This window comes from Rhinoderma darwinii (assembly GCF_050947455.1).
Source record: "Rhinoderma darwinii isolate aRhiDar2 chromosome 5 unlocalized genomic scaffold, aRhiDar2.hap1 SUPER_5_unloc_40, whole genome shotgun sequence".
NCBI classification, from domain to species: domain Eukaryota; kingdom Metazoa; phylum Chordata; class Amphibia; order Anura; family Rhinodermatidae; genus Rhinoderma; species Rhinoderma darwinii.
Genome location: NW_027461799.1, coordinates 88,204 through 108,110, shown reverse-complemented (window position 1 = coordinate 108,110; position 19,907 = coordinate 88,204). Strand labels below are relative to the sequence as shown.

Below are 19,907 nucleotides of genomic sequence, written 5' to 3'. Positions count from 1 at the left end.
TACATTTCAAGAAGAAGTAAGAATTGCAGTTGCAACAAAGCCTTGCTTGCCTACAAAGAGAGCAGCAATTTGGATTTGTTACTATGTTACCTAGAAGAATAACAAACTGTGCAAGGATGGAGGTTGTAGGAGCAAGGAGAAGTTGTCTGTAAAGTTGGTGGATGCCTATTTTCCATTTTGCAGTCCCTTGTCTCCCTCTTGTGGCCTCCTGGAGGCAACTAGCTGTGCAAAAAAAAGACAGCCTGGCGGCCGGCTGTTGCAGTGTTGCCCTCTCAGGCAACACTGAGTGACTGACTGAGCCTCACCGTCTTATATAAAGTTCAGACGGAACTTTGCACGTGTCATAGTGGAGCCCTCAGGATTCCAGAGCCAGCTTTCTGACATCATAATGGGGCCTCAGAGATAAAAGCCTGGGCCCAGGCAGTGTTGGTCAGTGCTGCTCAGCAGGCAGCACTGGACTGGACTGGATTACAGCTGATACAAGGTGTGAAGGAACAAGGGGTGGCTGTGGGCATGCACTTGCTGCCGCTGCCAGTGTTTATCTGCATGGCAGCAGGGCATTTGGGCGTTGCCAGGAAGGCGTTTTTATGTAGATTCCTCCTCTTTCAGCACTGCATTGTGGTGCAAGCAAAAGAAGCAAATCCTGTCTGGCTTCCTCTCCGGCCTTTATTCACCTCCCGTGTAGCTGTGAGTGTGTGAGCCTGCAGGGCCCCATGGAATTGCCTAGAAGTAGGCTGAATCGCTGCAAGGGCTGAACAGCAGTATCGGGCAGGCTCGGGCAACGCGCGGCCCGTTCGGGTTATCGCTTCTCGGCCTTTTGGCTAAGATCAAGTGTAGTATCTGTTCTTATCAGTTTAATATCTGATACGTCCCCTATCTGGGGACCATATATTAAATGGATTTTTAGAACAGGGAGATGGAAATAGAGCTTGCTCTGTCCACTCCACGCATTGACCTGGTATTGCAGTATTTCCAGGACCGGTGCACCCTTTCCTTATGTGTTGACTAAAAGCAGATTCCAAAAGTGTTTTTTGTCTTTGCTATTGTTTCTGTCTTTCTGAAGGGATCTCCCCTTTTAATCCCATTATTTCAACACCTGTTGGACAATGCATGAGTGATAATGAGCTCATTGATTAAATGCAATTAATGAATAGATTGCCACCTCTTGTTGTGTGTCGTCTGTGTTTCTGTGTTTCCGGCATTTCACATTGGAACACCTCATTCACCTTCCTTGTCTTCTCTCCGCCCTCCCTTTTAGGTAAGTTAAAGAGCTGCACCTGAGCCAGCCACTGATTGATTGATTGATTGATTGATTGATTGATTGATTGATTGATTGATTGATTGATGCAGCACAACAGTCAAATAGTGGAGTGGAGTAGGGGAACAGCAAACAGCCAATAAAGCAGCCCGCCCGCTCGCCTGCCCGCCACAATGGACCTACCTGTGTACACTAGATGGATGTGATGGAATGTACTGTCGTCCCTACATTTCAAGAAGAAGTAAGAATTGCAGTTGCAACAAAGCCTTGCTTGCCTACAAAGAGAGCAGCAATTTGGATTTGTTACTATGTTACCTAGAAGAATAACAAACTGTGCAAGGATGGAGGTTGTAGGAGCAAGGAGAAGTTGTCTGTAAAGTTGGTGGATGCCTATTTTCCATTTTGCAGTCCCTTGTCTCCCTCTTGTGGCCTCCTGGAGGCAACTAGCTGTGCAAAAAAAAGACAGCCTGGCGGCCGGCTGTTGCAGTGTTGCCCTCTCAGGCAACACTGAGTGACTGACTGAGCCTCACCGTCTTATATAAAGTTCAGACGGAACTTTGCACGTGTCATAGTGGAGCCCTCAGGATTCCAGAGCCAGCTTTCTGACATCATAATGGGGCCTCAGAGATAAAAGCCTGGGCCCAGGCAGTGTTGGTCAGTGCTGCTCAGCAGGCAGCACTGGACTGGACTGGATTACAGCTGATACAAGGTGTGAAGGAACAAGGGGTGGCTGTGGGCATGCACTTGCTGCCGCTGCCAGTGTTTATCTGCATGGCAGCAGGGCATTTGGGCGTTGCCAGGAAGGCGTTTTTATGTAGATTCCTCCTCTTTCAGCACTGCATTGTGGTGCAAGCAAAAGAAGCAAATCCTGTCTGGCTTCCTCTCCGGCCTTTATTCACCTCCCGTGTAGCTGTGAGTGTGTGAGCCTGCAGGGCCCCATGGAATTGCCTAGAAGTAGGCTGAATCGCTGCAAGGGCTGAACAGCAGTATCGGGCAGGCTCGGGCAACGCGCGGCCCGTTCGGGTTATCGCTTCTCGGCCTTTTGGCTAAGATCAAGTGTAGTATCTGTTCTTATCAGTTTAATATCTGATACGTCCCCTATCTGGGGACCATATATTAAATGGATTTTTAGAACAGGGAGATGGAAATAGAGCTTGCTCTGTCCACTCCACGCATTGACCTGGTATTGCAGTATTTCCAGGACCGGTGCACCCTTTCCTTATGTGTTGACTAAAAGCAGATTCCAAAAGTGTTTTTTGTCTTTGCTATTGTATCTGTCTTTCTGAAGGGATCTCCCCTTTTAATCCCATTATTTCAACACCTGTTGGACAATGCATGAGTGATAATGAGCTCATTGATTAAATGCAATTAATGAATAGATTGCCACCTCTTGTTGTGTGTCGTCTGTGTTTCTGTGTTTCCGGCATTTCACATTGGAACACCTCATTCACCTTCCTTGTCTTCTCTCCGCCCTCCCTTTTAGGTAAGTTAAAGAGCTGCACCTGAGCCAGCCACTGATTGATTGATTGATTGATTGATTGATTGATTGATTGATTGATTGATTGATTGATTGATGCAGCACAACAGTCAAATAGTGGAGTGGAGTAGGGGAACAGCAAACAGCCAATAAAGCAGCCCGCCCGCTCGCCTGCCCGCCACAATGGACCTACCTGTGTACACTAGATGGATGTGATGGAATGTACTGTCGTCCCTACATTTCAAGAAGAAGTAAGAATTGCAGTTGCAACAAAGCCTTGCTTGCCTACAAAGAGAGCAGCAATTTGGATTTGTTACTATGTTACCTAGAAGAATAACAAACTGTGCAAGGATGGAGGTTGTAGGAGCAAGGAGAAGTTGTCTGTAAAGTTGGTGGATGCCTATTTTCCATTTTGCAGTCCCTTGTCTCCCTCTTGTGGCCTCCTGGAGGCAACTAGCTGTGCAAAAAAAAGACAGCCTGGCGGCCGGCTGTTGCGGTGTTGCCCTCTCAGGCAACACTGAGTGACTGACTGAGCCTCACCGTCTTATATAAAGTTCAGACGGAACTTTGCACGTGTCATAGTGGAGCCCTCAGGATTCCAGAGCCAGCTTTCTGACATCATAATGGGGCCTCAGAGATAAAAGCCTGGGCCCAGGCAGTGTTGGTCAGTGCTGCTCAGCAGGCAGCACTGGACTGGACTGGATTACAGCTGATACAAGGTGTGAAGGAACAAGGGGTGGCTGTGGGCATGCACTTGCTGCCGCTGCCAGTGTTTATCTGCATGGCAGCAGGGCATTTGGGCGTTGCCAGGAAGGCGTTTTTATGTAGATTCCTCCTCTTTCAGCACTGCATTGTGGTGCAAGCAAAAGAAGCAAATCCTGTCTGGCTTCCTCTCCGGCCTTTATTCACCTCCCGTGTAGCTGTGAGTGTGTGAGCCTGCAGGGCCCCATGGAATTGCCTAGAAGTAAGCTGAATCGCTGCAAGGGCTGAACAGCAGTATCGGGCAGGCTCGGGCAACGCGCGGCCCGTTCGGGTTATCGCTTCTCGGCCTTTTGGCTAAGATCAAGTGTAGTATCTGTTCTTATCAGTTTAATATCTGATACGTCCCCTATCTGGGGACCATATATTAAATGGATTTTTAGAACAGGGAGATGGAAATAGAGCTTGCTCTGTCCACTCCACGCATTGACCTGGTATTGCAGTATTTCCAGGACCGGTGCACCCTTTCCTTATGTGTTGACTAAAAGCAGATTCCAAAAGTGTTTTTTGTCTTTGCTATTGTTTCTGTCTTTCTGAAGGGATCTCCCCTTTTAATCCCATTATTTCAACACCTGTTGGACAATGCATGAGTGATAATGAGCTCATTGATTAAATGCAATTAATGAATAGATTGCCACCTCTTGTTGTGTGTCGTCTGTGTTTCTGTGTTTCCGGCATTTCACATTGGAACACCTCATTCACCTTCCTTGTCTTCTCTCCGCCCTCCCTTTTAGGTAAGTTAAAGAGCTGCACCTGAGCCAGCCACTGATTGATTGATTGATTGATTGATTGATTGATTGATTGATTGATTGATTGATTGATGCAGCACAACAGTCAAATAGTGGAGTGGAGTAGGGGAACAGCAAACAGCCAATAAAGCAGCCCGCCCGCTCGCCTGCCCGCCACAATGGACCTACCTGTGTACACTAGATGGATGTGATGGAATGTACTGTCGTCCCTACATTTCAAGAAGAAGTAAGAATTGCAGTTGCAACAAAGCCTTGCTTGCCTACAAAGAGAGCAGCAATTTGGATTTGTTACTATGTTACCTAGAAGAATAACAAACTGTGCAAGGATGGAGGTTGTAGGAGCAAGGAGAAGTTGTCTGTAAAGTTGGTGGATGCCTATTTTCCATTTTGCAGTCCCTTGTCTCCCTCTTGTGGCCTCCTGGAGGCAACTAGCTGTGCAAAAAAAAGACAGCCTGGCGGCCGGCTGTTGCAGTGTTGCCCTCTCAGGCAACACTGAGTGACTGACTGAGCCTCACCGTCTTATATAAAGTTCAGACGGAACTTTGCACGTGTCATAGTGGAGCCCTCAGGATTCCAGAGCCAGCTTTCTGACATCATAATGGGGCCTCAGAGATAAAAGCCTGGGCCCAGGCAGTGTTGGTCAGTGCTGCTCAGCAGGCAGCACTGGACTGGACTGGATTACAGCTGATACAAGGTGTGAAGGAACAAGGGGTGGCTGTGGGCATGCACTTGCTGCCGCTGCCAGTGTTTATCTGCATGGCAGCAGGGCATTTGGGCGTTGCCAGGAAGGCGTTTTTATGTAGATTCCTCCTCTTTCAGCACTGCATTGTGGTGCAAGCAAAAGAAGCAAATCCTGTCTGGCTTCCTCTCCGGCCTTTATTCACCTCCCGTGTAGCTGTGAGTGTGTGAGCCTGCAGGGCCCCATGGAATTGCCTAGAAGTAGGCTGAATCGCTGCAAGGGCTGAACAGCAGTATCGGGCAGGCTCGGGCAACGCGCGGCCCGTTCGGGTTATCGCTTCTCGGCCTTTTGGCTAAGATCAAGTGTAGTATCTGTTCTTATCAGTTTAATATCTGATACGTCCCCTATCTGGGGACCATATATTAAATGGATTTTTAGAACAGGGAGATGGAAATAGAGCTTGCTCTGTCCACTCCACGCATTGACCTGGTATTGCAGTATTTCCAGGACCGGTGCACCCTTTCCTTATGTGTTGACTAAAAGCAGATTCCAAAAGTGTTTTTTGTCTTTGCTATTGTTTCTGTCTTTCTGAAGGGATCTCCCCTTTTAATCCCATTATTTCAACACCTGTTGGACAATGCATGAGTGATAATGAGCTCATTGATTAAATGCAATTAATGAATAGATTGCCACCTCTTGTTGTGTGTCGTCTGTGTTTCTGTGTTTCCGGCATTTCACATTGGAACACCTCATTCACCTTCCTTGTCTTCTCTCCGCCCTCCCTTTTAGGTAAGTTAAAGAGCTGCACCTGAGCCAGCCACTGATTGATTGATTGATTGATTGATTGATTGATTGATTGATTGATGCAGCACAACAGTCAAATAGTGGAGTGGAGTAGGGGAACAGCAAACAGCCAATAAAGCAGCCCGCCCGCTCGCCTGCCCGCCACAATGGACCTACCTGTGTACACTAGATGGATGTGATGGAATGTACTGTCGTCCCTACATTTCAAGAAGAAGTAAGAATTGCAGTTGCAACAAAGCCTTGCTTGCCTACAAAGAGAGCAGCAATTTGGATTTGTTACTATGTTACCTAGAAGAATAACAAACTGTGCAAGGATGGAGGTTGTAGGAGCAAGGAGAAGTTGTCTGTAAAGTTGGTGGATGCCTATTTTCCATTTTGCAGTCCCTTGTCTCCCTCTTGTGGCCTCCTGGAGGCAACTAGCTGTGCAAAAAAAAGACAGCCTGGCGGCCGGCTGTTGCAGTGTTGCCCTCTCAGGCAACACTGAGTGACTGACTGAGCCTCACCGTCTTATATAAAGTTCAGACGGAACTTTGCACGTGTCATAGTGGAGCCCTCAGGATTCCAGAGCCAGCTTTCTGACATCATAATGGGGCCTCAGAGATAAAAGCCTGGGCCCAGGCAGTGTTGGTCAGTGCTGCTCAGCAGGCAGCACTGGACTGGACTGGATTACAGCTGATACAAGGTGTGAAGGAACAAGGGGTGGCTGTGGGCATGCACTTGCTGCCGCTGCCAGTGTTTATCTGCATGGCAGCAGGGCATTTGGGCGTTGCCAGGAAGGCGTTTTTATGTAGATTCCTCCTCTTTCAGCACTGCATTGTGGTGCAAGCAAAAGAAGCAAATCCTGTCTGGCTTCCTCTCCGGCCTTTATTCACCTCCCGTGTAGCTGTGAGTGTGTGAGCCTGCAGGGCCCCATGGAATTGCCTAGAAGTAGGCTGAATCGCTGCAAGGGCTGAACAGCAGTATCGGGCAGGCTCGGGCAACGCGCGGCCCGTTCGGGTTATCGCTTCTCGGCCTTTTGGCTAAGATCAAGTGTAGTATCTGTTCTTATCAGTTTAATATCTGATACGTCCCCTATCTGGGGACCATATATTAAATGGATTTTTAGAACAGGGAGATGGAAATAGAGCTTGCTCTGTCCACTCCACGCATTGACCTGGTATTGCAGTATTTCCAGGACCGGTGCACCCTTTCCTTATGTGTTGACTAAAAGCAGATTCCAAAAGTGTTTTTTGTCTTTGCTATTGTTTCTGTCTTTCTGAAGGGATCTCCCCTTTTAATCCCATTATTTCAACACCTGTTGGACAATGCATGAGTGATAATGAGCTCATTGATTAAATGCAATTAATGAATAGATTGCCACCTCTTGTTGTGTGTCGTCTGTGTTTCTGTGTTTCCGGCATTTCACATTGGAACACCTCATTCACCTTCCTTGTCTTCTCTCCGCCCTCCCTTTTAGGTAAGTTAAAGAGCTGCACCTGAGCCAGCCACTGATTGATTGATTGATTGATTGATTGATTGATTGATTGATTGATTGATGCAGCACAACAGTCAAATAGTGGAGTAGGGGAACAGCAAACAGCCAATAAAGCAGCCCGCCCGCTCGCCTGCCCGCCACAATGGACCTACCTGTGTACACTAGATGGATGTGATGGAATGTACTGTCGTCCCTACATTTCAAGAAGAAGTAAGAATTGCAGTTGCAACAAAGCCTTGCTTGCCTACAAAGAGAGCAGCAATTTGGATTTGTTACTATGTTACCTAGAAGAATAACAAACTGTGCAAGGATGGAGGTTGTAGGAGCAAGGAGAAGTTGTCTGTAAAGTTGGTGGATGCCTATTTTCCATTTTGCAGTCCCTTGTCTCCCTCTTGTGGCCTCCTGGAGGCAACTAGCTGTGCAAAAAAAAGACAGCCTGGCGGCCGGCTGTTGCAGTGTTGCCCTCTCAGGCAACACTGAGTGACTGACTGAGCCTCACCGTCTTATATAAAGTTCAGACGGAACTTTGCACGTGTCATAGTGGAGCCCTCAGGATTCCAGAGCCAGCTTTCTGACATCATAATGGGGCCTCAGAGATAAAAGCCTGGGCCCAGGCAGTGTTGGTCAGTGCTGCTCAGCAGGCAGCACTGGACTGGACTGGATTACAGCTGATACAAGGTGTGAAGGAACAAGGGGTGGCTGTGGGCATGCACTTGCTGCCGCTGCCAGTGTTTATCTGCATGGCAGCAGGGCATTTGGGCGTTGCCAGGAAGGCGTTTTTATGTAGATTCCTCCTCTTTCAGCACTGCATTGTGGTGCAAGCAAAAGAAGCAAATCCTGTCTGGCTTCCTCTCCGGCCTTTATTCACCTCCCGTGTAGCTGTGAGTGTGTGAGCCTGCAGGGCCCCATGGAATTGCCTAGAAGTAGGCTGAATCGCTGCAAGGGCTGAACAGCAGTATCGGGCAGGCTCAGGCAACGCGCGGCCCGTTCGGGTTATCGCTTCTCGGCCTTTTGGCTAAGATCAAGTGTAGTATCTGTTCTTATCAGTTTAATATCTGATACGTCCCCTATCTGGGGACCATATATTAAATGGATTTTTAGAACAGGGAGATGGAAATAGAGCTTGCTCTGTCCACTCCACGCATTGACCTGGTATTGCAGTATTTCCAGGACCGGTGCACCCTTTCCTTATGTGTTGACTAAAAGCAGATTCCAAAAGTGTTTTTTGTCTTTGCTATTGTTTCTGTCTTTCTGAAGGGATCTCCCCTTTTAATCCCATTATTTCAACACCTGTTGGACAATGCATGAGTGATAATGAGCTCATTGATTAAATGCAATTAATGAATAGATTGCCACCTCTTGTTGTGTGTCGTCTGTGTTTCTGTGTTTCCGGCATTTCACATTGGAACACCTCATTCACCTTCCTTGTCTTCTCTCCGCCCTCCCTTTTAGGTAAGTTAAAGAGCTGCACCTGAGCCAGCCATTGATTGATTGATTGATTGATTGATTGATTGATTGATTGATTGATTGATTGATTGATTGATGCAGCACAACAGTCAAATAGTGGAGTGGAGTAGGGGAACAGCAAACAGCCAATAAAGCAGCCCGCCCGCTCGCCTGCCCGCCACAATGGACCTACCTGTGTACACTAGATGGATGTGATGGAATGTACTGTCGTCCCTACATTTCAAGAAGAAGTAAGAATTGCAGTTGCAACAAAGCCTTGCTTGCCTACAAAGAGAGCAGCAATTTGGATTTGTTACTATGTTACCTAGAAGAATAACAAACTGTGCAAGGATGGAGGTTGTAGGAGCAAGGAGAAGTTGTCTGTAAAGTTGGTGGATGCCTATTTTCCATTTTGCAGTCCCTTGTCTCCCTCTTGTGGCCTCCTGGAGGCAACTAGCTGTGCAAAAAAAAGACAGCCTGGCGGCCGGCTGTTGCAGTGTTGCCCTCTCAGGCAACACTGAGTGACTGACTGAGCCTCACCGTCTTATATAAAGTTCAGACGGAACTTTGCACGTGTCATAGTGGAGCCCTCAGGATTCCAGAGCCAGCTTTCTGACATCATAATGGGGCCTCAGAGATAAAAGCCTGGGCCCAGGCAGTGTTGGTCAGTGCTGCTCAGCAGGCAGCACTGGACTGGACTGGATTACAGCTGATACAAGGTGTGAAGGAACAAGGGGTGGCTGTGGGCATGCACTTGCTGCCGCTGCCAGTGTTTATCTGCATGGCAGCAGGGCATTTGGGCGTTGCCAGGAAGGCGTTTTTATGTAGATTCCTCCTCTTTCAGCACTGCATTGTGGTGCAAGCAAAAGAAGCAAATCCTGTCTGGCTTCCTCTCCGGCCTTTATTCACCTCCCGTGTAGCTGTGAGTGTGTGAGCCTGCAGGGCCCCATGGAATTGCCTAGAAGTAGGCTGAATCGCTGCAAGGGCTGAACAGCAGTATCGGGCAGGCTCGGGCAACGCGCGGCCCGTTCGGGTTATCGCTTCTCGGCCTTCTGGCTGAGATCAAGTGTAGTGCTGATTACTTGTAGTCAGTGCTGCCTGGTCTTGGTTAGGAGGTGCTCAGGTACCCTCTCTCTCGGCCTCGGGGGATCGTCCAGGTTCGCCTGGACTTCACCCCCGTGCTGCTATTTGGGAGAGAGGCTTAGTCCTGAGCAACGGGTTGCGATCCATATACCCCTGTGTAGGTTTCGGCCGAAAAGGGGAGTTGCGCCTAACGTTGCGCCTACTAGGGAGTAGCGTAACAATACCTTACTCACCATGGACGAGGATCCATGTGAGATACCGGCTTATGCCCGGATTAAAAACACAATTCGTGTAGTGCTATCGGAGGAGAAGGCGACGACCTGCGGCTTAAAATTCGTGGTGGAGACCGTACTTGTTGGTATCTTCAACATCCAGAAGCGAGAAATTTTGGCGGTGCAGGATTACCCAAGAAGGAGGACATACGACGTTACTTTCATACAGAATGGAGTATTCCGAGATCTGCTGGCGGCTTATACGGTAAAAAATGACCCGAGACTGGACGGTGTTGATTTTTATGAGCACGTTATGGACATCACTAAAATGATAGTTATAAAGATGTACTGCCCTTTTGCCGACTTAAAAGAAGTGATGTCCTTTTTATTCCCTTATTTTAAAACTGTGAAATGTATTGGCAAAGTAATGAATGAGGTTGGTGTATGGACCTCAAAGTGGAGATTCAATGTAACGTGTTATAAAGATGCCAATTTTACAGGAGGGATAATGTTGCCGCCAGCACGTTTTAAAATAGGTGATATGGCCGGAGACTTTTATTTTTCAGGGATGCCTCCATTCTGTAGGAAGTGCCAAAGGTACGGTCACACCAAGGAGTCTTGTGACAGCACCTGTAGGAACTGCGGCAGCTCTGAGCACGAGACCAAAACTTGCCCTCTGGGGAAAAGGTGCCGTTTTTGCAGCCGAGTTGGTCACCTCTATGCTACTTGTCCCCACAGATCTAAAGAGTTGGAACAACCCGAGGACCGGCCAAGGCGTCCCGAGCGGCCCGCAGGCCAGATCACCCCTGTACAAGGAGAGGAACCCCAAGGAGGCGAGCAAGATGATATGGATACCTCCAGCAGACCCCCCCAAACAGGTGACCCTAAAGAGCAGAGGCGACAAAAACGCAGAGCCAGTGATCAGCGGACGAAAGAGCCCCCCCAGGAGACTGGGGCACAGGGTAGTTCGGATGAAGCTGATCCTACTGGCCTGCAAGAGATGCTGGGTCAGCCTGTACCTGAGGCAGAGGTCCCGGGCGGAGCGGCAGCTCTCACTAAGAGACGTAGGGCGTACTCGGAGGTGGCAGCGGGGGTGCCGATGGGAGTACCTGCCAGGTTGAAGGCAGGGAAACCAGCTGACGTGCCCCCGGAAGCGACAGCTAAAGGTCCCCCCCCTTCCAGACAGTTGGGGGATATAGGGACAGCTGCCTCCGAGGTAAGCGTGGTCCCTGAGACGTCCAGAAGCGCGATTCCTGCCCCTATAGAAGGGGAGGACGCTGCCAAAGATTGCCAAATCTTACCCGTTGAGTCCGTCTGGGACCCATTTTCAAGAAGCGCCTTAGGTATGGGGGGTCAGCTGAGTGATGGGTCTTCCTCTCAAACCTCGTCGATGCGTACATTCGACTCGAGGAAAGATGACGATGAGAACTCGAGTGGGGTGTCTGGCGACGCGGAGGACTGCTGAGGCCTCCTCGGGTAAGATAAAAATAGACTGTCTCTCTCCCTTTTCCTCATGGCTGAGTTATGTGGTCTTTCCCTTAATGTAAGAAGCGTGCACTCACAGACAAGAAGAGCTGCCCTTTTCAACTACCTTTCTGTTTTTACCGCCTCAGTGTTTTTCCTACAGGAATGCTGCATACCTCACCGCATGAATTATAAAAAATATGAGGAAGACTGGAGACTCGGACCTTCAGTGTGGTCCGGGTCCAATGAATCAAAAGCCGCAGGTGTCGCCATTTTATTCAAAGGGAACGTTTTAATTGATAGTTTTTATGAAATTTTACCAGGCAGAATTTTAATGGTCAAAGCTTTTATAAACGGTGTTAGATGGCAGTTTTTAAACTTTTATGGTTCTACAGACAAAAAAGAAAGAGCAAAAATGCTAGAAATTTTACCCCTTTTTATCAATGATTCAGAACCACTTATTTTAGCTGGTGATTTTAATTGTATTTTAAAGGGGGAACGCCGGTTCTCTAATTCAGTAAGTCGAAACTATGATAAAACCCCGTCTATTTTAAAAGATATTACAGTGGATTTTAAACTTACTGATGTTTTTAAAAAATGCAATAGGGATCTACCGGAAGAGGACGGCGTCACCTGGAGCAATGTAAACTGCAGCTCCAGGATTGATTTTATTTTTTGCTCTTATCAAATACTGCCTTTTAAATGTGATCTTAATTCTAACGTGTTTTCTGACCATAAACTTTTATATTTTAAAGTTAATTTGAACGATCAAAGGAGAACTCCGAAGAAAGCCTGGAAATTAAACGTATCCCTTTTAGAGGATCCGCAAATTTTATCCGATTTTATCACCTTTTATAAGGGCTGCAGACGGGTAAGACATCCCAATATGCTAATTGTTTCCTGGTGGGAAAAAATTAAAATAAAGATAAGAGATTTTTTTATTAAAGCTGGGATGAAGAAAGCAAAAGAAAAATCTGAATTTTATGCTAATTTAAATACCCGTCTGCAGACCCAATACAAGTTCAGAGAACAGGGTATGCAGGTGGAGAAGGAGATCACCGAAATTAAAAAAGAAATCTCCCAGTGCCTGGAGCAGAGGGGAAAGGAGATAATCTTTCGCTCTAAGGTAAAACATCTTGAAGAAAATGAGACCTGCTCCAGGTACTTCTTCAAGAAAATAAATGATAAGCATACCCTGTTAAATGAGATAGATGGGGAAACAAATACCCAAAACATTTTAAAAAAGGTGCACGGTTTTTATGCGGATCTTTTTAATACAAAACATGTTGATGTTGATTTTATGAACGACTCATTGAAGGAGGTGGATGCTGTTTTAGATCCTGCTTCCCAAGTGTTTTTATTACAGGATATTACGGAACAGGAGATTTTAGAAACTACAAAGAGTTTTAAAACAGGTAAAGTCCCTGGCCCTGACGGTATACCTATAGAATTCTATCTTATATTTTATGGTATTTTAAAAGAGGATCTCCACCCTCTTTTTACCCAAGTTTTTAGAACAAAAGCCCTCCCGGGGTCCTGGAAGAAAGGCGAGGTGTCCCTGCTTTACAAAAAGGGGGACAAAACAGACATTAAAAATTGGAGGCCTATCACTTTGCTAAACTCTGACTACAAAGTAATGGCGAAGATATGTGCGAACAGATTAAAAGCAGTGATAGGCCAGATCATACACTCCAATCAGGTCTGTGGGATACCCGGGAGGAGTATATGGGATAATTTAAACCTTTTAAAAGATGTGATCAGTGACACGAAAGAGAGAGGAGGTAAAATGGCAATTTTATCTATAGATTTTGAGAAAGCCTTCGATAGAGTGTCACATTTTTATCTTTTTAAGGTTTTAGGAAAAATGGGTATACCGGAAGGTTTTTTACAGTCTCTGAAGGCCTTTTATGAAAATTGTACTAGCAAAATTTTAGTAAAGGGTTTTAAGACACAGGATGTCCTTTTAAATTCCGGAGTGAAGCAGGGGTGTCCCTTGTCCCCACTACTTTTTATTTGTGCGATCGAGCCTCTACTCTGCAGGTTAAGAAAGGATAAGCAGATAAGCGGAGTCCCCCTGCCGGGCGGGGGGGGACTAGAGGCTAAAGTGGTGGGGTACATGGACGATGTCGCGGTCCTTTGCAGGGACACCCTGTCATTACAGAAATCTTTTAAACAGATTTACCAATTCTGTTGCTCCTCCGGTTTTTTAGTAAATTTTAATAAAAGTAACATCTTAAATATCGGCAAAATGGTTTTAATGGACATTCCAGTCCCTGTGTCAGAGTCTGTACAAATTTTAGGAGTCTCCTTCAATGAGTCAAATAATGGTTTTACCAGTTGGGACTTGGTGGCACAAAAAGTCAATCAGAAAATTTGCATGTGGAACATGAGAAAGTTAACAATGGAGGGAAAGGTTTTAATTACAAAAATGGTGATTTTACCTATTTTATTATATTTAAGTATGGTATTCCCTCCCCCTGAGATTTTATTGAAAAAAATAATTAAAGCATGTTTTACATTTTTATGGAACTCCAGGATGGAAAAGCTCAGGAGAGAGAAGGTAATATTACCCAAACCAATGGGGGGGAAAGATTTCCCCGATATAAAAGCATTCCTTTTAATAAAATTTTTTACTTTATGTCTTAATGCAGTTTTTAAGGAACATTACTGGTCATATTTTATACGTTTTAACACAGGTTATTTTATGAGGAGGAACGGTTGGTTCTCCACGGTTTTAAGCTCCCCGTATGCTTTTAACCTTTCTGGCCAGTATAAGATTTTAGAAAAAATTGTAAACCTTTTTAACTTAAAAGACAAAAATATTAACGAAGTAAAAAATAGTAAAGGAATTTTAAAAAAGATAAAAGAAAATGTTTTAGTAGCTCCCATCAGTAATTTTAATGAACAAAAATGCAAAGAAATATGGAAGATGTTGAGCGCTAAATATCTTTTTAACCCACAGAAAGATCTGGCCTGGAGCTGTGCCCACGAGTGTCTTCCATGCCGGGCATTCCAGCATCGAAGGGGACTGACCAACTCGGCTGCGTGTCCAAGGGGAGGATGTAGAGATGACGAGACAGTCTACCACCTATTCTGGGAATGTTTTTACGCGCAATTGATATGGACAAGAATCCTCCCCTTGGTACAGAAGATTACAGGACTTCGGAGATACACAAGTGATGGCGTTTTATATGGATGCCTGGAATGCCCAACACAGACTCGAAAAATGATGGCATGGAAGATCACCAACTGCGTAAAAGCAGCTCTGTGGGCGGCCAGAAACATTTTATTATTTAAGCATGAAGTTTTAGCTGTGGAAGATGTTTTAGCCATTTGTCTTAATGAAATGTACAAATATTTTCTTTTAGATAAAAAACTCTCTCCTGTTTTATGTAGAAAATGGTTTTTAAGTGAATGGAGTTCCATAATATGATGCCACCAAGTGCCCTTTTATAAATTGTTTTTATTTGACAATTTGTATTTATCTGTATTAAAAACCATGATTGTAAATTTATGTAAATTTTTGATGAAATGTATTGATTTATTGTAAATTTGTTCAAAATTTTAAATAAACGGTTACCTCCTTTGTTGGGGTAGTCAACTCAAAAAAATCTGTTATTATCAGTTTAATATCTGATACGTCCCCTATCTGGGGACCATATATTAAATGGATTTTTAGAACAGGGAGATGGAAATAGAGCTTGCTCTGTCCACTCCACGCATTGACCTGGTATTGCAGTATTTCCAGGACCGGTGCACCCTTTCCTTATGTGTTGACTAAAAGCAGATTCCAAAAGTGTTTTTTGTCTTTGCTATTGTTTCTGTCTTTCTGAAGGGATCTCCCCTTTTAATCCCATTATTTCAACACCTGTTGGACAATGCATAAGTGATAATGAGCTCATTGATTAAATGCAATTAATGAATAGATTGCCACCTCTTGTTGTGTGTCGTCTGTGTTTCTGTGTTTCCGGCATTTCACATTGGAACACCTCATTCACCTTCCTTGTCTTCTCTCCGCCCTCCCTTTTAGGTAAGTTAAAGAGCTGCACCTGAGCCAGCCACTGATTGATTGATTGATTGATTGATTGATTGATTGATTGATTGATTGATTGATTGATTGATTGATTGATTGATTGATGCAGCACAACAGTCAAATAGTGGAGTGGAGTAGGGGAACAGCAAACAGCCAATAAAGCAGCCCGCCCGCTCGCCTGCCCGCCACAATGGACCTACCTGTGTACACTAGATGGATGTGATGGAATGTACTGTCGTCCCTACATTTCAAGAAGAAGTAAGAATTGCAGTTGCAACAAAGCCTTGCTTGCCTACAAAGAGAGCAGCAATTTGGATTTGTTACTATGTTACCTAGAAGAATAACAAACTGTGCAAGGATGGAGGTTGTAGGAGCAAGGAGAAGTTGTCTGTAAAGTTGGTGGATGCCTATTTTCCATTTTGCAGTCCCTTGTCTCCCTCTTGTGGCCTCCTGGAGGCAACTAGCTGTGCAAAAAAAAGACAGCCTGGCGGCCGGCTGTTGCAGTGTTGCCCTCTCAGGCAACACTGAGTGACTGACTGAGCCTCACCGTCTTATATAAAGTTCAGACGGAACTTTGCACGTGTCATAGTGGAGCCCTCAGGATTCCAGAGCCAGCTTTCTGACATCATAATGGGGCCTCAGAGATAAAAGCCTGGGCCCAGGCAGTGTTGGTCAGTGCTGCTCAGCAGGCAGCACTGGACTGGACTGGATTACAGCTGATACAAGGTGTGAAGGAACAAGGGGTGGCTGTGGGCATGCACTTGCTGCCGCTGCCAGTGTTTATCTGCATGGCAGCAGGGCATTTGGGCGTTGCCAGGAAGGCGTTTTTATGTAGATTCCTCCTCTTTCAGCACTGCATTGTGGTGCAAGCAAAAGAAGCAAATCCTGTCTGGCTTCCTCTCCGGCCTTTATTCACCTCCCGTGTAGCTGTGAGTGTGTGAGCCTGCAGGGCCCCATGGAATTGCCTAGAAGTAGGCTGAATCGCTGCAAGGGCTGAACAGCAGTATCGGGCAGGCTCGGGCAACGCGCGGCCCGTTCGGGTTATCGCTTCTCGGCCTTTTGGCTAAGATCAAGTGTAGTATCTGTTCTTATCAGTTTAATATCTGATACGTCCCCTATCTGGGGACCATATATTAAATGGATTTTTAGAACAGGGAGATGGAAATAGAGCTTGCTCTGTCCACTCCACGCATTGACCTGGTATTGCAGTATTTCCAGGACCGGTGCACCCTTTCCTTATGTGTTGACTAAAAGCAGATTCCAAAAGTGTTTTTTGTCTTTGCTATTGTTTCTGTCTTTCTGAAGGGATCTCCCCTTTTAATCCCATTATTTCAACACCTGTTGGACAATGCATGAGTGATAATGAGCTCATTGATTAAATGCAATTAATGAATAGATTGCCACCTCTTGTTGTGTGTCGTCTGTGTTTCTGTGTTTCCGGCATTTCACATTGGAACACCTCATTCACCTTCCTTGTCTTCTCTCCGCCCTCCCTTTTAGGTAAGTTAAAGAGCTGCACCTGAGCCAGCCACTGATTGATTGATTGATTGATTGATTGATTGATTGATTGATTGATTGATTGATTGATGCAGCACAACAGTCAAATAGTGGAGTGGAGTAGGGGAACAGCAAACAGCCAATAAAGCAGCCCGCCCGCTCGCCTGCCCGCCACAATGGACCTACCTGTGTACACTAGATGGATGTGATGGAATGTACTGTCGTCCCTACATTTCAAGAAGAAGTAAGAATTGCAGTTGCAACAAAGCCTTGCTTGCCTACAAAGAGAGCAGCAATTTGGATTTGTTACTATGTTACCTAGAAGAATAACAAACTGTGCAAGGATGGAGGTTGTAGGAGCAAGGAGAAGTTGTCTGTAAAGTTGGTGGATGCCTATTTTCCATTTTGCAGTCCCTTGTCTCCCTCTTGTGGCCTCCTGGAGGCAACTAGCTGTGCAAAAAAAAGACAGCCTGGCGGCCGGCTGTTGCAGTGTTGCCCTCTCAGGCAACACTGAGTGACTGACTGAGCCTCACCGTCTTATATAAAGTTCAGACGGAACTTTGCACGTGTCATAGTGGAGCCCTCAGGATTCCAGAGCCAGCTTTCTGACATCATAATGGGGCCTCAGAGATAAAAGCCTGGGCCCAGGCAGTGTTGGTCAGTGCTGCTCAGCAGGCAGCACTGGACTGGACTGGATTACAGCTGATACAAGGTGTGAAGGAACAAGGGGTGGCTGTGGGCATGCACTTGCTGCCGCTGCCAGTGTTTATCTGCATGGCAGCAGGGCATTTGGGCGTTGCCAGGAAGGCGTTTTTATGTAGATTCCTCCTCTTTCAGCACTGCATTGTGGTGCAAGCAAAAGAAGCAAATCCTGTCTGGCTTCCTCTCCGGCCTTTATTCACCTCCCGTGTAGCTGTGAGTGTGTGAGCCTGCAGGGCCCCATGGAATTGCCTAGAAGTAGGCTGAATCGCTGCAAGGGCTGAACAGCAGTATCGGGCAGGCTCGGGCAACGCGCGGCCCGTTCGGGTTATCGCTTCTCGGCCTTTTGGCTAAGATCAAGTGTAGTATCTGTTCTTATCAGTTTAATATCTGATACGTCCCCTATCTGGGGACCATATATTAAATGGATTTTTAGAACAGGGAGATGGAAATAGAGCTTGCTCTGTCCACTCCACGCATTGACCTGGTATTGCAGTATTTCCAGGACCGGTGCACCCTTTCCTTATGTGTTGACTAAAAGCAGATTCCAAAAGTGTTTTTTGTCTTTGCTATTGTTTCTGTCTTTCTGAAGGGATCTCCCCTTTTAATCCCATTATTTCAACACCTGTTGGACAATGCATGAGTGATAATGAGCTCATTGATTAAATGCAATTAATGAATAGATTGCCACCTCTTGTTGTGTGTCGTCTGTGTTTCTGTGTTTCCGGCATTTCACATTGGAACACCTCATTCACCTTCCTTGTCTTCTCTCCGCCCTCCCTTTTAGGTAAGTTAAAGAGCTGCACCTGAGCCAGCCACTGATTGATTGATTGATTGATTGATTGATTGATTGATTGATGCAGCACAACAGTCAAATAGTGGAGTGGAGTAGGGGAACAGCAAACAGCCAATAAAGCAGCCCGCCCGCTCGCCTGCCCGCCACAATGGACCTACCTGTGTACACTAGATGGATGTGATGGAATGTACTGTCGTCCCTACATTTCAAGAAGAAGTAAGAATTGCAGTTGCAACAAAGCCTTGCTTGCCTACAAAGAGAGCAGCAATTTGGATTTGTTACTATGTTACCTAGAAGAATAACAAACTGTGCAAGGATGGAGGTTGTAGGAGCAAGGAGAAGTTGTCTGTAAAGTTGGTGGATGCCTATTTTCCATTTTGCAGTCCCTTGTCTCCCTCTTGTGGCCTCCTGGAGGCAACTAGCTGTGCAAAAAAAAGACAGCCTGGCGGCCGGCTGTTGCAGTGTTGCCCTCTCAATCAACACTGAGTGACTGACTGAGCCTCACCGTCTTATATAAAGTTCAGACGGAACTTTGCACGTGTCATAGTGGAGCCCTCAGGATTCCAGAGCCAGCTTTCTGACATCATAATGGGGCCTCAGAGATAAAAGCCTGGGCCCAGGCAGTGTTGGTCAGTGCTGCTCAGCAGGCAGCACTGGACTGGACTGGATTACAGCTGATACAAGGTGTGAAGGAACAAGGGGTGGCTGTGGGCATGCACTTGCTGCCGCTGCCAGTGTTTATCTGCATGGCAGCAGGGCATTTGGGCGTTGCCAGGAAGGCGTTTTTATGTAGATTCCTCCTCTTTCAGCACTGCATTGTGGTGCAAGCAAAAGAAGCAAATCCTGTCTGGCTTCCTCTCCGGCCTTTATTCACCTCCCGTGTAGCTGTGAGTGTGTGAGCCTGCAGGGCCCCATGGAATTGCCTAGAAGTAGGCTGAATCGCTGCAAGGGCTGAACAGCAGTATCGGGCAGGCTCGGGCAACGCGCGGCCCGTTCGGGTTATCGCTTCTCGGCCTTTTGGCTAAGATCAAGTGTAGTATCTGTTCTTATCAGTTTAATATCTGATACGTCCCCTATCTGGGGACCATATATTAAATGGATTTTTAGAACAGGGAGATGGAAATAGAGCTTGCTCTGTCCACTCCACGCATTGACCTGGTATTGCAGTATTTCCAGGACCGGTGCACCCTTTCCTTATGTGTTGACTAAAAGCAGATTCCAAAAGTGTTTTTTGTCTTTGCTATTGTTTCTGTCTTTCTGAAGGGATCTCCCCTTTTAATCCCATTATTTCAACACCTGTTGGACAATGCATGAGTGATAATGAGCTCATTGATTAAATGCAATTAATGAATAGATTGCCACCTCTTGTTGTGTGTCGTCTGTGTTTCTGTGTTTCCGGCATTTCACATTGGAACACCTCATTCACCTTCCTTGTCTTCTCTCCGCCCTCCCTTTTAGGTAAGTGAAAGAGCTGCAC

General features: G+C 46.2%; 10 non-coding genes across 10 annotated transcripts; all 10 read left to right on the top strand.

Annotated features, from left to right (window-relative positions):
* Positions 1 to 801: 801 nt before the first annotated feature.
* LOC142692722 (U2 spliceosomal RNA) lies at positions 802 to 992 on the top strand. Its single transcript, XR_012861135.1, has one exon. It is a non-coding gene; the product is annotated as a U2 spliceosomal RNA (small nuclear RNA).
* A 1,292-nt stretch (positions 993 to 2,284) lies between these two features.
* Positions 2,285 to 2,475, top strand: LOC142692721 (U2 spliceosomal RNA). Its single transcript, XR_012861134.1, has one exon. It is a non-coding gene; the product is annotated as a U2 spliceosomal RNA (small nuclear RNA).
* Positions 2,476 to 3,771: 1,296 nt separating this feature from the next.
* On the top strand, positions 3,772 to 3,962 carry LOC142692720 (U2 spliceosomal RNA). The gene has a single exon (XR_012861133.1). It is a non-coding gene; the product is annotated as a U2 spliceosomal RNA (small nuclear RNA).
* A 1,292-nt stretch (positions 3,963 to 5,254) lies between these two features.
* LOC142692719 (U2 spliceosomal RNA) lies at positions 5,255 to 5,445 on the top strand. Its single transcript, XR_012861132.1, has one exon. It is a non-coding gene; the product is annotated as a U2 spliceosomal RNA (small nuclear RNA).
* A 1,280-nt stretch (positions 5,446 to 6,725) lies between these two features.
* LOC142692716 (U2 spliceosomal RNA) lies at positions 6,726 to 6,916 on the top strand. The gene has a single exon (XR_012861131.1). It is a non-coding gene; the product is annotated as a U2 spliceosomal RNA (small nuclear RNA).
* A 1,279-nt stretch (positions 6,917 to 8,195) lies between these two features.
* Positions 8,196 to 8,386, top strand: LOC142692715 (U2 spliceosomal RNA). Its single transcript, XR_012861130.1, has one exon. It is a non-coding gene; the product is annotated as a U2 spliceosomal RNA (small nuclear RNA).
* A 6,595-nt stretch (positions 8,387 to 14,981) lies between these two features.
* Positions 14,982 to 15,169, top strand: LOC142692935 (U2 spliceosomal RNA). Its single transcript, XR_012861326.1, has one exon. It is a non-coding gene; the product is annotated as a U2 spliceosomal RNA (small nuclear RNA).
* A 1,312-nt stretch (positions 15,170 to 16,481) lies between these two features.
* On the top strand, positions 16,482 to 16,672 carry LOC142692714 (U2 spliceosomal RNA). Its single transcript, XR_012861129.1, has one exon. It is a non-coding gene; the product is annotated as a U2 spliceosomal RNA (small nuclear RNA).
* Positions 16,673 to 17,964: 1,292 nt separating this feature from the next.
* LOC142692713 (U2 spliceosomal RNA) lies at positions 17,965 to 18,155 on the top strand. The gene has a single exon (XR_012861128.1). It is a non-coding gene; the product is annotated as a U2 spliceosomal RNA (small nuclear RNA).
* Positions 18,156 to 19,431: 1,276 nt separating this feature from the next.
* On the top strand, positions 19,432 to 19,622 carry LOC142692711 (U2 spliceosomal RNA). Its single transcript, XR_012861126.1, has one exon. It is a non-coding gene; the product is annotated as a U2 spliceosomal RNA (small nuclear RNA).
* The last annotated feature ends 285 nt before the right edge of the window (positions 19,623 to 19,907 follow it).